Raw genomic sequence first — 15,559 nt, 5'->3', positions numbered from 1 at the left:
GATTCAGCAGAGCTGCATTTCCCGCTGGCCTTGGCCCAGCCTCCGCATGGTTGCAGGCTCCCCAGGCCCACATACCTGGGCCCTGCACTCCCTGACCCTGCTCCTACTGCGGGCCACCCTCATCAGGGAAGTGTCCCTGGTGCTCCCTGCTGATGGCTAAACCCTTTGAGGTCACACAGATGATGGTGTTTTGTGGCTTCGTGGCTGCTTGTTCACACAGCCCTCCCGTCCCTGAGACGGTGAGGCTCAGGACGGCAGCGACTCACCCGTTTCCCTCCACATGCCCTGGCACCCAGCACAGGGCCTGATGCCCAGGGCAGTGGGAGATGCCAGCAGGGCCTGCTCCCAGGCTCCAGAGTCCCTGAGATGCTGCATCCCCTGAAGTTCTGTTCTGTCCTGCAGTGGGGCCTGTGCTCAAGGGTCAGCTGTCTGTGTGGGTGTCTCTGGGCATCACAGGTTTGGAGGTGCTCTGGGAGGCGCGAGTCACGACAGCATCGACCCCACCTCCGGGCATCTTTGGCATGGGTTATGAGTAGGCTCACACCTGGGTGCTGGCACTGAGGAGCCATGTGACCCCAGGCAGCTCCTTCCCCTTCCCAGGGGCTCCCTTTTCTCATAAGCAGAAGGGGCTGGAAGAGCACATCCCTCTTGGGGAAGGGCGGAGGCAGGGTGTGCAAAGTGCCCAGCCTCCCAGGCACAGACTTGGGAGACACTAGCCTCTGTTGCTTGGGGCCTCCACAGCCTGGGAGCGGGCAGCGCCATGGCTGAGGGGGCAGGTCCGCAGGCCTGGAGCCAGACACCACTGTGTGCCGGGCCTCTGCTTCCCACCTGCCCAACAGGGCCACGGTGGGCCTGGCCTTGCAGGGGGCGAGGCTGAGGCAGGGGTGGGCGGAGACAGCCCTGGTGCCTGCCTGTGCCTGGCAGCGGCTGATGCCCCAAGCGGGTGAGGGGCTTGCTCTGGGATTTCTGGCCTCATTCCCCCAGACCCTCATCCTCCTTGCCCCACGGCTGGTGGCTTTCCAGGATCCTCTGGCCCAGCACCTGCGTCATGGGGTCCCCAGCTCCCAGCCTGGAGATTTTGGAACCTCAGAAACCCGAGTGGACCCATTTCTCCTGCTCCCACTGGTGATGGGGGAGCCTGGCCCCGCACTGTCAGCTGGGGTGGCTGGCCCCAGAGGCTGTTGCCATGGAAACCCAGACAGATGTTCTCCTAAACAGCTGAATAATTTGCAGCTTCTCTGCCGAGTGTCCCACAGAGCCGGCCAGGACAGTGGCTGGGGAGGGCTGGGGGCCCAGAGCAGCCTCTGGGAGGGAGCCCCTTTCCAGGGCCCTCAGGGGAAATGATCTGGACTCTGAGATTTGGGGCGAGGGAGGAAGGGTGTGTTTGGAAAAAATGCAATGAGGTCACCAGGTCTGCTTCCAGAGAGCTCCTGTGGGAGGGGCAGGTCCAGCATGCCCCTGAGAGCGGCGGGGGGCGGCTTTCATTGGTGACGGGGCGCTCACAGCCCTGCTGCTGGCATTCGGGGCGCCAATGGGAGCCCTCAGCCTGCGTGCAGGGCACCCAGCTGCTCTTCGGAGCTCATCTGGGTCCCGCCTCTAGTTGGCTGTGTGACCCATGATGCCTCGGTTTGCTGCTCTGTAAAGTGGGGACAGACAGCACTCCCACCCAGTGGGGGTCAGGGGGGAAGGCAGAACTCAGGGGTGCCGCACAGCAGAACAGCTGCCACGTCGAGGGGTAAGGGACCTTCCTGGGGGGTCTGGGACCAGGCACTGGGGGTGAGAGTAACTGCTGCATCCCAGGTCCAGGACATGCAGCTGGCTTGCTTTCACCCAGGCCGTGTTGAAGACCTGGGCACCTGTTCCACAGACAGTCACGCAGGGTCTGCCAAGGGCACGGCCACAGGACAGGGAGTGAGTAGGATTGGTGAGTCTAAGGGGCAGGTGCCTGTGCTGCAGCTTGGGGGCCTCCTGGGCCCTTGAGCGCCCAGCGTGGCCACAGAGGTCTGAGAGCCGGGCCCTGGCCAGACTCCACAGGTCCACACGCACCCCATCCACACGGACAGAGTGCTGGCTGGCTGGCTGGCTTGTACAGGGCTGCGCCTACTGGCTGCCGTGCCTCTCAGAAGATTTTCCAGCAAGGAGGCAGGGAAGAAGGCTTTTCAACGGCAGGAACCGACAGCGTGTGCCGGGTGAGGAGAGTGCATGACACCCCAGCAGCAGCCCCTGCCTCTGAGCCCTGGCAGATGTCCCTGGCTGTCACAGTGCTGTCTCCTGCAAGTGCACTGCCCCCCACGCCCCCATACAGAGCATCCTGAGCCCAGCATGCCCAGCCAGCCCCACTGACCACTGTGCACGAGAGACACAGCCCATCTGCCACACTGTGCCGGGCACAGCCTGAGGTTTCCTGCAGTGTGCGCAGCCAACACCCAGCCTGACTCCACCCTCGGGCACCCGCTCCCATCCGTGGCCCTGCTGTGTGGCTCGTCTGTGCTCTGACTCTCCCCTGGGGTTCGGTGTCCCTCTGCTCTCCCAGGGGGCTGGGTTTGCCCATGACGAGCCAGGGTATAGCAGCCTTTCTCCGACTCTGTGATACCCGCACATCACCTGGAGAGTCCCATGACCTCTGACTCAGCAGGTGTGGGTCCAGCAAGGATTTCGACGTTCCAGCCAGATGCCCAGCCAGGCCGCTGCCACTGGGAGACAGCCACACATGGAGTGGCGGGGATGCAGGAAACACCAAAATACGGGGGCACAGGGGAATATGCTTCAGTGTGCTGCCTCTGGGACTCTGGTGCAAAACCGTTACTACAGTAGTGCACAGATGACCCCAGCTTACCGTGCACACCCGCCATCTGTTGTGCTCACAGATTCTGTAGACAGGGGATTTGGAGAGGGCACCACAGGAAGGCTGGCTCACTCACGACTGGAGTTCACGTGCAGCTCTCGGCTGCAGCACCTGCACGCGGCCTCTTTGTGGGGCTCAGGCTTCCTCACAGTGTAGTGGCTGGATTCCAGGGGCAGCCCTGGCAGAGACTGAGATGGAAGCTGTATCAGTTCGTAGGACACCACACGGCCTTGCCCCCGCCACTACCTGCGCACGAGAGTCATAGGTGCGGGGAGAAATGGACTCTCTCCATGACGGGGAGCCCAGGGTTCTGGAGGAACACACGGGCCTGGAAATACTGCCATGGTCATTTCTGGAAGGTACGGTGTGCCACAGGCCTCTCTCCAGTCGCAGCGGTTCCTGTCCCTGCTGATGCACCCTGTGCCCCTCCTGTCGCCGAAGCCCTCCTTCCCACAACTACCACACCATCACGGCGTCGGGCTCAGGGTCCAGGGTGCCATGCCCGCCACCAGCTCCAGTGAGGGGTGGTCTCCAGGGGTGGTTTCTTGAGCACACCTTCTCCGCACAGCCCCCTCCCCTAGTAGCAACCAGGAGCCGGAGACAAGTGCTCGGGCCTCACACCCAAATGCAGTGGTGAAACGAGCAGAGGAAGGGGAGCTGCCGTAGGGACCCAGCAGGAGTCCCGACACACGAAGGCGGCAGCGCTGGTCCACAGCAGGACTGAAAGCCAGAGGGCACGCGTTGCCGGTTCCCGGTCTGGGGCTCAGTCCCTCACCTGGGAATGAGTCTTGGAGGTTTGGGGCTCTGCCCTCTGCCCTCTGGGTCGGCTTCCTCTTTCAGAAAAAGCAGTCCGTGCCAACAGCTGAGTCCTTTCCACAGCCTGCTTCTTGCTCGTAGGAATTCAGGGGTACAGAGGCCTCTTTTAATTTTATATCGTCTCTGTCTCTTTTATTCCAAGTTTACACATGCTTTAAAAACTTTGTGGATTTTTTTAATGCATCCATTTATAATCCATTCTGCTGGACAAGACAAGATCAGTCTCTTCAAGATAAGCTCTCCAAAGATTCATGAAGCACTTTTTACTTTACAGCGAGGACCTTTGAGGCTTGCGTGTAAGATGCTTAGAGGGTGTCCGCGTGCTGCCCGGTTCTCTGTGTCCCGCCTGAGATCTTCCTGAGATCCGAACAGAGGCTCTTATCACTTCAACCTGGATTTGATCTTTGCTCTGAAGCCTTTATCTTAATCGGGAATCGTCAGAAAAGTTGTTGAGAAGGGGTTCGATGTCCAAACCCAGCGAGTCTTGGCTCCTGTAGAGTCGGCAGCTCTCTCTCTGGCTGGCCTCTGGCCTGTCACCCTGATCACAGGCCGCAAGAGGAACCCCCAGCGTTGCCGCCCCTCTGCCTGGGAAGTCGAATTCCGATGTGGTTGGGGGTCGAACTCCTCTGTGGACGGTGGAGCTGCTGGGGTTCCCACTGACGTATGGTACCCCCCCCCCACTTTGCAGCTGAGGATATTGAGGCTCAGCAAGGTGAAGACAATGCTTACTTATCTCTAAGCGCATAGGGAGCCCTGGGGAGCTGCCTGAAATGCAGTCTGACTCCGGAGAGTGGGGGTGGGGCCTGGCCCAGGGAGTGTGGGTGCTGCGGGTCCAGGACTTGCTCTGAGGAGTGTGGACGTCCTGCATGTGTCCACATGGTGAGTGTTTTAAACAAAGGTCTGCCTGACTCCAAAGCCCAGTTTTTTTCATTGCGCCCTTGGAACTGTCTGAAGCTCACCTGGTCTTCTTTACTCACTTGTGGAGTGTGTGAGCCCATGGCTTCTGCCATCCTCTGGGTCTTTCAGAAAAGAGGCCCCGGGCATCTGCCTCCTGGTACCTAAGAAGCCCTGGCGCCCCCTTTCCCTGCACGAGACCGTGTGCCCTCAGCACTCCTGCCACCTCGACTCACTTTGTGCCCAGACCAAGCTGCTTGGTGTGGCTCACTCTGCTTTTCTACCAGATGGCTGATTTGGGACGACATTGCCCCAAATTCCCATCTTATTCAAATCATTCGGATGCTTCATAGAAATGCAGACGTCCCGCACAGTAGGATGGGGCCAGGGAACCTGTGTTCATCACAGGCATCTCGGGAGTTTCCTATGATCAGGGGGGTTTGGGGAAGTCTGGCCTTGAGGATGTGGATCTGTGGTGTTTATCTTTAGGATGTATTCATCCGTGTCAATATACCGCACGTCCAGCCCTCAGAGCAAGTCTGGGTGGCGGGCGATCCTGACTTCCATGTGACGGGCTAGGAAATGGAGGCACAGGGTGCCTGGTGAGGGCGCTGTAACTGGGGCTCAGCATCTGTCCCCAGAGCCTGGACTGACGTGGCTTCCTTGCAAGTCTCGCGGAGAAACAAACAAGGGCGACCCAGCACTCCTGGTCCCTGGCCCGGTCGCCAGGGCGCACATCCCGTGTGTGCAGCGGGGCCCTGCCTCGCCGTCAGCGCCAGTGCGGATTTTGGCTCTGGCCTCTGTGTAGACAGATCAGACACATGCACCTCACTTTTCTCTCAACTCCGCTGTTTCAAAGGAGAAGTGGCAGCGGGTCTGAGAGATGGTCCCCAACACCCGGAACCCGCGGGCTTCCGTGGAGCTCCTGACATTCATTCCTGCCGATCTGGGATGAGGGTCAAGCGTCCGAGGCCCTGACTCTCCTTCTCCCCCAGGAATAGTTGAGGCAGTTCCTGCGTGCCTCTTGCTTTGTGGTCTGCTCGGCCCGCCTCCTCTCCTGGGGAAGTGCAGGGGTGGATCTGTCTTGTCACCTCACACTGCCGAGAACAATAGACCCCTTGCCACACTCTCTCCTGGGCACCTGTGGGCAGGGCCCTGGGAATACCCTTCAGAGCTGCCAAGGGGTGACCTTGGCCTCAGAGCAGCCAGCTCTTATCCCCCCAGCTGACGCTCCTCGAGCTGGTATTTAGGGGCTGCTGGTCCACAGCACGCCCTGTGTGCTGTGCGTGAATATGGTTGCTGAGCAACCCATCCTGCTCTGGACCTTCAAGTCCCGAGTCAGCCAGTTCCTAGACTGCAGGCAGGACACTGCCTGCACCCGGGGCCGCCGGGGGTGTGACCAGGGCCAGCAGCGGGGGGCAGCCTGGGAGCTCCTTGGAAAGGCAGACTCAGGGGCCTGTGTAGTAAACGCTTCCCAGCCAATTCAAGTTGGAGCAGTGCTGTGCTGGCCCAGGGATACCCCACAAAGTGCCAGTGAAGCTACAGGGTCCTTACCTCGTGGGGTTGTGGCATCTTGAGCGCCAACTAATTCAGGCTTCATTCATGGAGGACTGAGGGCTCCTTGGCCAAGGAAGGAGTTTCCTTTACTCTCTTAGTGAAAATCTGCTCACTAAATCAACAGTGTGTAGCCAGCAAAGAAGACATTTAACTCAGAGGATGCATTTTTACATGACTCGGGAAGTACAGTCTTCATGTAAATAATGCCCCGTCATAAAGGCAGCAAATGCACTGGGCAGTTGCTTTGTCCTGCTTGCAGAGACCTTTGTGCCGAGCGTGCAAGAACATGTGTATATGCATGTGTGTGCATGCAGTGTGCATGTGGACACATGTGTAAGTGTATGCACACACTGTGTGCGTAGCTCCTGAAGGGGGTCGGGAAGGCCATGGAGGAGAGCTGAGACACCCCCACCCATCCGATTGTGTGTCTCCAGGTCGGGAACATGCACGCAGCAAGCACACCCCTGTTGGGGACCCAGCCAACTGCTGACTCTGGGCCCGGCTCCCGGGTCCTGCTGGGGCAGACGACCAAATGGGCCCAGGAATACAGGGGAGTCTCAAGCCTGGCCCAACCTAGGAGGCCGTCCTTACCAAGTTCAGGGGTGAGTGATGCTAAGGGACAGGAAGGAAGGCCAAGAGATGAGGGAGCGGGGGCTCCTTGGCCACAGAGTGGGCGGGGAGACCCGGGCAGGAAGGGAGTGGGCCTGGAGGGCACATGCGCTGAGCAGCCCGGGGTGCCCGGAGTGGCTGGGCAGCACCCAGGTCGGGGTGAACACACCAGCAGAGGTGGGTTCCCCACATCAACTACCTGGAGGGCCCCACTCAGCTCTGCCGGGGAGGAAGAGCGGGTATGCTCACCAAGGCTGAGGGCTCCCCAGGGCAGGATCGCTCCTGGTGGGGAGGACCTGGCACCCTGGGTCAGTGCAGCTCCTGCCCACCCCAGAACTCCTCTCCAAGGCCTGGGTCAGCAGCTGAAGGCCTGGCTGCCTCTGCGCCCCCTCTCTCGGGTATGGTGCACTTACCATGTTTCTCCCTCCCCTTAAGTCTTTCCTTTAACAGAAAGTCACTGAGTGTTTAATGGGACTCAGGCATTGGAGAGAGATTCCTTGAACCAGTAAGACAGTCACAGGTCTGCCCCCGAAAGCCCTCAGCCCAGTGTGGGGAGATAGACAGGGGACTGGGCCATCACAGCTTGGTGAGTCAGGGTTCAGCTCCTGGGCTCCTGAGCCCAGCAGGGAAGACATTCAACCCAGACATGGGGACTTTATGAAGGCTTCCTGGATAAGATGGCATTGAGGATGCTCTCAAAGAACATAATTCACAAGGAGGAGATTACGTGATTCCAAAATGACTGCAGAGCCGAGAGCTGAGGGTCAAGGTCCCTCTGAGACACACCAGCCGGCTTTGGCTGCAGTCGCGCCGTTATCTCCGCGGCGGGCAACCACCTTTCTTTCCTGCCCGTTCTTCTGCTGGACCCCACACCTGGCTGTGCTGGCACCCAGCCTGGAGGCAGCCCTGACCCTGGACATGCCCATCTCGGGCAGAGGGTGTGGGAGCGAGGCTCGTGGGAACTTTCAACGTCCCTAAAACTTTCTATGTGGATACGGCATGTGTCACATGCACTCAAATCCCAGTGGCCGAAGCAAGTCACAGGGCGGAGCCCCAAGTCATTTGGCCAGTGTCCCGTGCCTGCAGGATAAGGCGGCCTGAGTAGCTGCAGAGGGCCACTCCGGCCACCCCTGAGGGCCGAGGAGAGGCGCCAAGAGATCATGGCAGGGCGCGCCACGTGGCTGGGCCCCCGGCGGTCACAAAGGGATTTGGTCCGTGTGCCCAGAGGCTGGAGTCTGTCTATGGGAGGGGGAGAAACAAGAAGCAGACAGAGGTCAGGGTAGGGTCATCATCAACTGCGAACATCCTCCTACGGAGGCAACTTTGAAGAACCGTCCTGGACCGCGAGGGGAAGGGCCGTTTCCTGGAGAAAGGCGCCAGTTTGGAGGCACTGGCTGCGGGCTGCGGCGGTTCCTCCAAGCGCCTCTCCCGCAGCGTCCCAGGGTGCCCGAGCCGGGGGACTGGTCGCTTCCTCTCAGAGGAAGGAAAACCAAGGACTCTGAGCAGAAGCCTGCTTCTTGCAGCTGTTGGTGGGATGCAGATCTTGTCACTGGAATGTTTCTTGGGAGGCCTGTGACTGTCACCAGCAGGTCGGCGGGAGGCCAGTCCTTGCCAGCGCCCCTGACCTTGCTCAGAGATTTGACTCTCAGAAGGGGGCTGCATAGGTGGGGGCTCGGCGGCCTTTGTTCTGAAGTTTGGGGCTTTCTCAAAGCATGCGCTGGGTGCTTCCTGTGCCTTGCTGAGAAAATAAGGAAGGTCTGGCATTTTCACTGGGTGGCCAGCGAGTGCGTGGCCCTGGTCTCAGCAATGCGTGCACAGCTCAGATGGCCCCTGATCGCAATGCTGGCCTCGGTAACAGCGATCGTAGCTGCCCTGAGTGTCTGCGCACATTTCCATCCATCCTGTTGTCTCCTGAATCAATACGGCAGCCCCGTGGGCTTGGTTCAGGGCCGTGCGGCTCTGCCGTGGCAGAACGGCTAGCAGCAGCTTCTGCCCGTGGCCCTGGGCGGGGAGCCGCGGGCCACGGGGCCAGCCCAGCGCAGGAGAACTGGTCTCCTGGAGTTCCCAGGCAGCTGGGGCTGCACGATGCTACCCTGGGGCCTGTGCACAAGGTCAGGATTTGCAAGGTTCCCCACAGGCAGAGTCATTGTGGGGGCTGAATGATGACTCCCCAAAAGACAGTCACATCCTCATCAATGTGACCTTATTTGAAAGAAGGGTCTTTGTAGACGTGATTAAGTTAAGGATTTTGAGATGAGATGGCCGTCCTGGATCATCTGGTGGGTCCCGAGGCCATCACTCGCATCCTTCTCAGAGGGAAGCAGGGGGAGGTCTGACACAGAGGAGGGGAGGCCACGTGACAAGGCAGGAGCGGTTGGCGTGACGCGGCTACAGGCCCAGGGACGCCTGCAGCCCCCGAAGCGGGGAGAGGCGGGAAGGACCCTTCCTCAGCACCTGTGGAGGGCGCACAGCCCTGCTGACACCTTGATTTCAAATTTCAAAATCAACCCGGTGAAACTGATTTTGCACTTGCAGCTGGCAGAACCGTGAGGGAAGAAGTATTCGGTGGTTTGAGCCGCCCCGTTTGTGGTAGTTTAGTGCAGCCGCCACAGGGACCTGACTTGGTCACCCCGGGCACGTCGTGGCCTCATTCACTTCTGTAGCATCATAGGAGGCCTCGGGCCACAGGGGTCCCAGCCTCTCCCAGGATGGCCTCTGCCAGGCACTGAGCATGTGGGCACCCTGGGGGGCCACAGCGTGAAATGCTGGGGGAACCCTAAGCGCAGGCTCCTGCCCTGAAGTGCTGCCCGGCAGAATTACAAGCGAGGGGTGGAGAAGCTGCTGAAACCGCCCCGGCCCTCCATCCCCGGAACGCTCCCCCGCTATGGGACCCATCCCGGGTGCCTGGGCCTTGAACTGCACCCACCCGTCCCACGGTGCCCCAGCACCTCCACCCACTGGGCCCAACCTCTCCCTGGCAGCCGCTGTGGCACCCCTCGGGCGGGCGGCCCCTGTGGACTCACGGCCACGGCCTCACGCTCCGCCTCTGCCCACATTCCCGCTACGCGGATGGGGGCCCTGACTCTGGCCTTCCCTGTGGGAGCTGGGGGGCAAGGGCCGTCCTCCCCAAGGCCCCTGTGACTTCGGGGTGGCATGACCCTGGTTCTTTTGGAGGAATTGTAATGCTTCCCACTGACGGCCACACCCTAAGGAGCCGCATCTGGAAATGGCAGCACAGCGATGGCCTGGGCGGTTTGTCTGCCGGGGCTGAGCTCAGGCCCCTCCAAGCCCCGACCGGGCAGGCTCCTGCCTTCTGCCTCACCATCCTTGCCGTGCAGCTTTTAGCCTCACGGTTGCAACACAGTTGCTAGACTGCCACGCGTTATTTTGGCTTTCCTGGCAGAAAGAGAACGGGGGGAGGGGTGAGGGGCAGTGCCTAGATGACAAATGTGGAAGCCTTCCCGGGAACCTTCGGCAGATTTTGGCGTTTCATTGGCCAAAGCTGGGCCCTCTGGCCACCCCAACGCAAGGGGAGCTGGGAATGGCTTAGCTGACCAGACAGCCATCCTGCACAAAGGCTGTGTTCCGTTGGCAGACAGAGGAACATTGTGTAGGCCATCGGAAATATCTGCTGCCATTCCATATCGGTCATCACGGGTAGGGAGGAGAGGGTGACCTGAACATGGCACAGAGCGTGTCTTCACAACCCCCTTTCCATGGACTCCCCGGCTCCTCCCCCAAGGCTGGCCAGCCTCCATTTCCGCCTGGGGCTTGACTGCCTTCCAGCTTCCGCTGGCCTCCCCTCCCTGCACGTGGAAGGGACTCTGCCTGGGGTGTGGCACGTGGCGGCTTCCCACATGCGGTGTGTTATTATTACTGTTGCTGGTGATGCCGCGTGCGGGGGCCTGTGGCGGGCTGGGGCTGGGCTTGCAGACTGGACTGGTCAGCCCTCCTCCAGGAGGAGCTGGGGAGGTCAGAGGCAGGCCGGGGCCCCAGGTAAGGCACAAGACGGCCGTGTGGACTTGTCCTGTCCCTGCGGGCGTCACCTCTAGGGATGGGCTGGCCTTCCTGCCTACTGGAAGAACATGCTTTCTCTCCTGCTGGCTCAACTGCAGCATTCAGAGGGGTTCCAGAATTCACTTTTATTTAGTTTCTTCCTTTCTGCTCTCAGAAAAGAAAAAAGATAGGAAATGCCAAACAAATGTATAGTTAAAACCAGTTTGGGGCCACCCGGCATCCCTTGCTTCCTTCCCTCCCTCCCTCCTTCCTTCCTCATTCCTCCCATGCCCTCATCTGTCCATCTGTCCATCCATCCTTCTGCATTGGCTGGGCTGTGAGTATGGGGATTCCAGGCTCCACCAGGCAGCCTTCCATTCAGGCAACAATTGCCCTGCTTATAGACATGCCCCTGGGGCTGCGGGCACAGCACCTCTCGCTCTCCCGTGAGCAGAGTCCCCACTGGACAGCTGTCCCTGGAGAGGAGCCCCAAAGGCCCCTGGCTGGCCTCAGAAGCATCGCCCAGAGTGGGCAGCCCACTGCTCCGAGAGGTGAGGCCGCTCGGCCACAGCTGGGCCTGCTCGGCCAACTTCAGAAGAACTTGTGGGGGCCTTCCAGGGACACTTTCCCCAAAATAACCCTCTGTGACACCAGTTCCGGTTTCAGCCTCTAGCTCATTTCCTGACAAATCGTCCAGCCCCAAACAAAACTTGTCTTATCTAGCTTCATCTCGGGCCCAGAGGGGCTGCAGATACGGCCTCAGCAGATCCTTCAGGAAATCACCTATTGTGGCTAAAATTCGTCTTCCAAGGCCTGTGCGGCCACAGGAAGCAACGGACAGCATTCCTGGAGATGCACTACCCAAAACAGGCCTTTTGCTGCATAGTTGTGGGCAGGCGCCCGCCAAGGGATGCATTTCTGGAAGGCCCTGGCTGTGAGCAGCCTCTCCGGCGTGAGCCTTCACCTCGTGCTCTGCACCCCGCACCGTGAGCCCACTGGGACTCAGGACTTCTTGGCGTGAGTGGCTTCCTGGCCAGTTTCAGCTGATAAGACCCAGAGGGCATCAAGCTTGCAAGGGGCTTGGTCCCTGGGCGGGGGCCTTAGAAAGAGTTGAGGCAAGACTAGGCGGTGTCCCCACCAGCCCAGGGCAACCCCTGGATAGGGGGAGGGACTGACGTCCACAGCCCTGGCCAGGCCAGTGCCTCAAACATTCCTGCGTCCTCACCCGCAGGTCCTCCCGCAGCAGGGCGAAGCGCTGCTCACTCGGACACTTGGAGCGGAAAAAAATAAATAAATGAGACAAAAAAGGATCCTATCAGATGCCAAAAGCGAAGATAATATGGGAGGAAGTTTATTTTGATGAGGAAATCCCTAAATGCTGTCGAAACTATGCTTGGAATTGCTAATTAGTGCTCAGGGCTTTGAAGGAAGGGCCTCTCCCGGCGCGGCCCCTCCCCCGCCAGGTTTCCCTCGCCCTCATCCCGTATCTGCAGGAAACGGCCGAGCTTCTGAATCCGCAGGGCAGCGCTGGGAGCAGGCTGTGACTCATGCCTGGGCAGCTGGACAGCCCTCCCAGTGCGGACCTGGACTCCATGGCTGGCCTGGGGGCTGTAGGCTCCCAGGCGGTAGGAAGAGAAAGTTCTGGAAGGTTCACCTGGGTCACAGCAGCAGGAGCTGTCCCTGGAGTGCCACCTGCTCATCCCAACAGGCCTAGGGTCTGTCCTGACTCAGGCTCCAAAAGTGCGTGTGATTCACCCAGCAAAGGGACAGGAGCCGTGGCGAGGAGGCGTGCTGGCTGTCACCCGAGGGCCCCGTGACACCCGCCTGGGGCCTGACCTATGAGCTTGTGGCCAGGCCGAGCTTCCAGATGCTCTATCCACCTTGGAAACACATTTTCCTGCAGGGCCCGTGGTAAAGCCCTGGACACAGGAAGAAAGGCCTATTTTCAGAGGCAAGCGCTCAGAGCTAAGGCTCAGATGACCCCGTCCTGTCCTGCCCTCTGACTCGGGCAGGAAAAGCTGTCGGAAACGCCTGACTCGGAGGCGCGCAGGATCCTGCCTCTGTTGGCAGGCAGGGCTGGGGGCAGTGCGTGCACAGTCCCTGTGGTCATAGCTGCTGGGCCGCTGTGTAACAGTTCAGGCCCCAAGGCATTTCCTCTGCTGTGTCGATGAAGGTACGGAACAGGCCCTGTTGCACCGGAAGCTTTGTGCTGGGCTCAACACAGGCCACATGACAGCCCCCCTCTTCCCAAAGGCCCCAGGCCTAGTTTGGGCTGGGGACAGTCCATCTCTCAATGTCCATAGTGACACACAGGACTTGGCCCAGGCCTTTCGGAGCCCAGCAAATGGAAACAGAGGCCACTGGGCCTTTTGCCTCTGGGTGGGGGCTTTTGGGGTCCTAGCCCTTAGGCCCTGATGCCACCCAGCTGGGGCCTGCCCTGGGCACCCCACGCCGGGAGCATGCTGGCCCTTTGCCCCAGGCTGCGTTGTCTGATGCCATTATCCCATGAAGATGCAGCTCCTCCTCTCACTGCTCTTTGGCCTCCTGGGCATTTGTCCCCTCTCCCGAGGTCCAGAGCAAAGGGGCGGCTGAGGTGCGGGGTGGGCTGCAGGTGTTTCACCCTGGCACTTCCCCACCTCCTGGGCTCTGTGTTTAGAATCTCCACTTTCTACTCTTGAAGACTTTCCTCTTTGTAACAAACAGGTTTACTGTCGACAAGAAGGGTCTGTGCAGGCCCATCAGAAGTACTGTTTTCTGTGATTTTTTTCCCACACTGCTGCCCAAATCCACATCTCCCCTTTTAAAGGATAAATCTCTACCCCCCAAAGGCCTCTTGCTTTATCATTTCCCTCCATTTGGGACCATAAGTTGCTCCATTTCCATGATTCCATCTGTCAGGGCACTGGAGAGCTGTTTGGCAGTTCCCGAGGGGTGCAGGTAACCCTGTAGGAGGGCGCAGACCTGCCAAGCCAGAGGACCCTCCTTTGGAGCAAACGGAGGGAGCCCCTCCAGACCCACTGAAGTGTGGAGCTGTTCCCTGGAGGCCAGGGAGGCTGCCGGGAGACTCGGCCCTGGTGTGCAGCGTTTGCATGCCTGAGCAGGCTGCCGTTGGCCTTCTGAGCAGCCACGGTGCTTGCAGAGCAGATGCCAGGTTGTGCTTATTTCTTCCTTCAAAAGCCAGCTCAGCACTAGGCTGTTGCCACCTCGCTTCGGCCACATACACTCATTCATTCGGCAAACAGACATCAAGCACCACGGTGTGCCAGGCCCTTGTCTAGGTGCAGGAGAGGGTGGCGGGGGGGGGGGGGGATGCCGGAAACAAAAGGGATGAAAACCCTTGCCTGGTGGGGTCTGCATTCCAGAGAGCGGAGACAAACGGTATCTGAAGTCCTGTGGAGGGAGACAGCTCTAGAGAAGGCTCTCATGGAGGCCTAGGGGGAGCCGGGCAGGGCCAGGTGGGGTTGGGCTGTGCACTGAGAAGGGGTGGTCAGTGAGGGCCTCGCAGAACAGGTGATAGGGGACACAGACCTGGAGGAAGGGGCGGGGAAGGCCCGTGGACAGCTGGGGGACAGTGGTGCAGGCAGAAGGCAGGGAACAGGCCCAGGCCGTGGTGACAAGGTATCTGAGCGATCCCATCAGGAGCGCTGTGCCCTCTCTCCCTGTGGTCTGGGCGGGCCTGGCCAGAGCCACACTGCCCCCCCGGTGACCCCCACTGAAGCCCGTGTTCTGTATTAACTCCATCCGTCAGGAACCCAACTCTCTCTCTTCCGCCCCACCTGGAGTCCCAGCTGGTCCCAACCCAAACCGAGCCTGGATCTGGCTCCCCAGAGTCATGCCTGGCCAGAGGGGCACCCACTTTGCAGTCCCTAGAGTCATGGCTGTGTGGAGGCATTCAAACCGTGGGTGTCTGGAAGGACCTCTTAATGCTGGCGTCTGCTGGCACACACGACACCATGGGCTGGGGGTGAGACAACACGCACTGAGTTTGAGTTTTCAGGTCTAGAGACGGCAAGTCCAAGATCTCGGCGCCAGCAGGGCCAGGCTCTGGGTGAGGGCCCACCTCCAGCCACGTCCTTCCTCGGCCTCCTGGGGCTCACCCTCTGTCTACACAGACACTGACCCCATCCTGGGGCCCTGCCCTCATGACCTCCTCTAACCCTGAGCCCATCTCCTAATACTGTCATGTGGGGGGTACGGCTTCACATAGGCATCGGCCCACAAGCACCTTGAAAGACACCTTGTGAGCAGAGGTTTTAAGAGCCAGCACGTGAGTCTAGGGATGGTGGCAGCATGACCCAAGATGGACCTTTGTCACCTAGGACCCTGGAGCAGGCATTGAGCAGGTGTGGCACAAAGGAAAAATAAATCTTTGTTATTTTAAGTTAGGGGTCAGCAAACCCATGGGCCAAATTCGGTTCACCTGCTGCTTTTGTAAATAAAGTTCTATTAGAACACAGCTCTTCCATTTATGTTCTTTCTGAAGCTACTCTTGAGGAGTTGCCCATGTGGCCCATAAACCTAAAATATTTACTATCAGGCCTGTTACAGAAGGCATTTGCTGCCCCTGTGTAAGTCCAGGGAGAGGAAATCCCTGGGCAAAATACCTCTAAAAACTAAAACCAGTCAAAGGGAGAAATAAAGTTTAAAATCCGTTTATTGCTCCCAAACTACAGTCCTGGGCTGTACCTCTTTCCTGCTCCAGCAGAAGCAGAAACCTGGCCCTCCCCCTCACCTCTCGGGTACAGATAAGCCTTCCCTGCCCAGGTCATTACCCACTGATATGGAGATGACTTCTCTCCACCCCTGAGGAATGATGCAAATGCACTAAAGCCATACTTCTCT

The sequence above is a fragment of the Manis javanica genome, chromosome 11, assembly GCF_040802235.1.
Source record: "Manis javanica isolate MJ-LG chromosome 11, MJ_LKY, whole genome shotgun sequence".
In the NCBI taxonomy this organism is placed as follows: domain Eukaryota; kingdom Metazoa; phylum Chordata; class Mammalia; order Pholidota; family Manidae; genus Manis; species Manis javanica.
Note: the sequence above shows the minus strand (reverse complement) of the source record.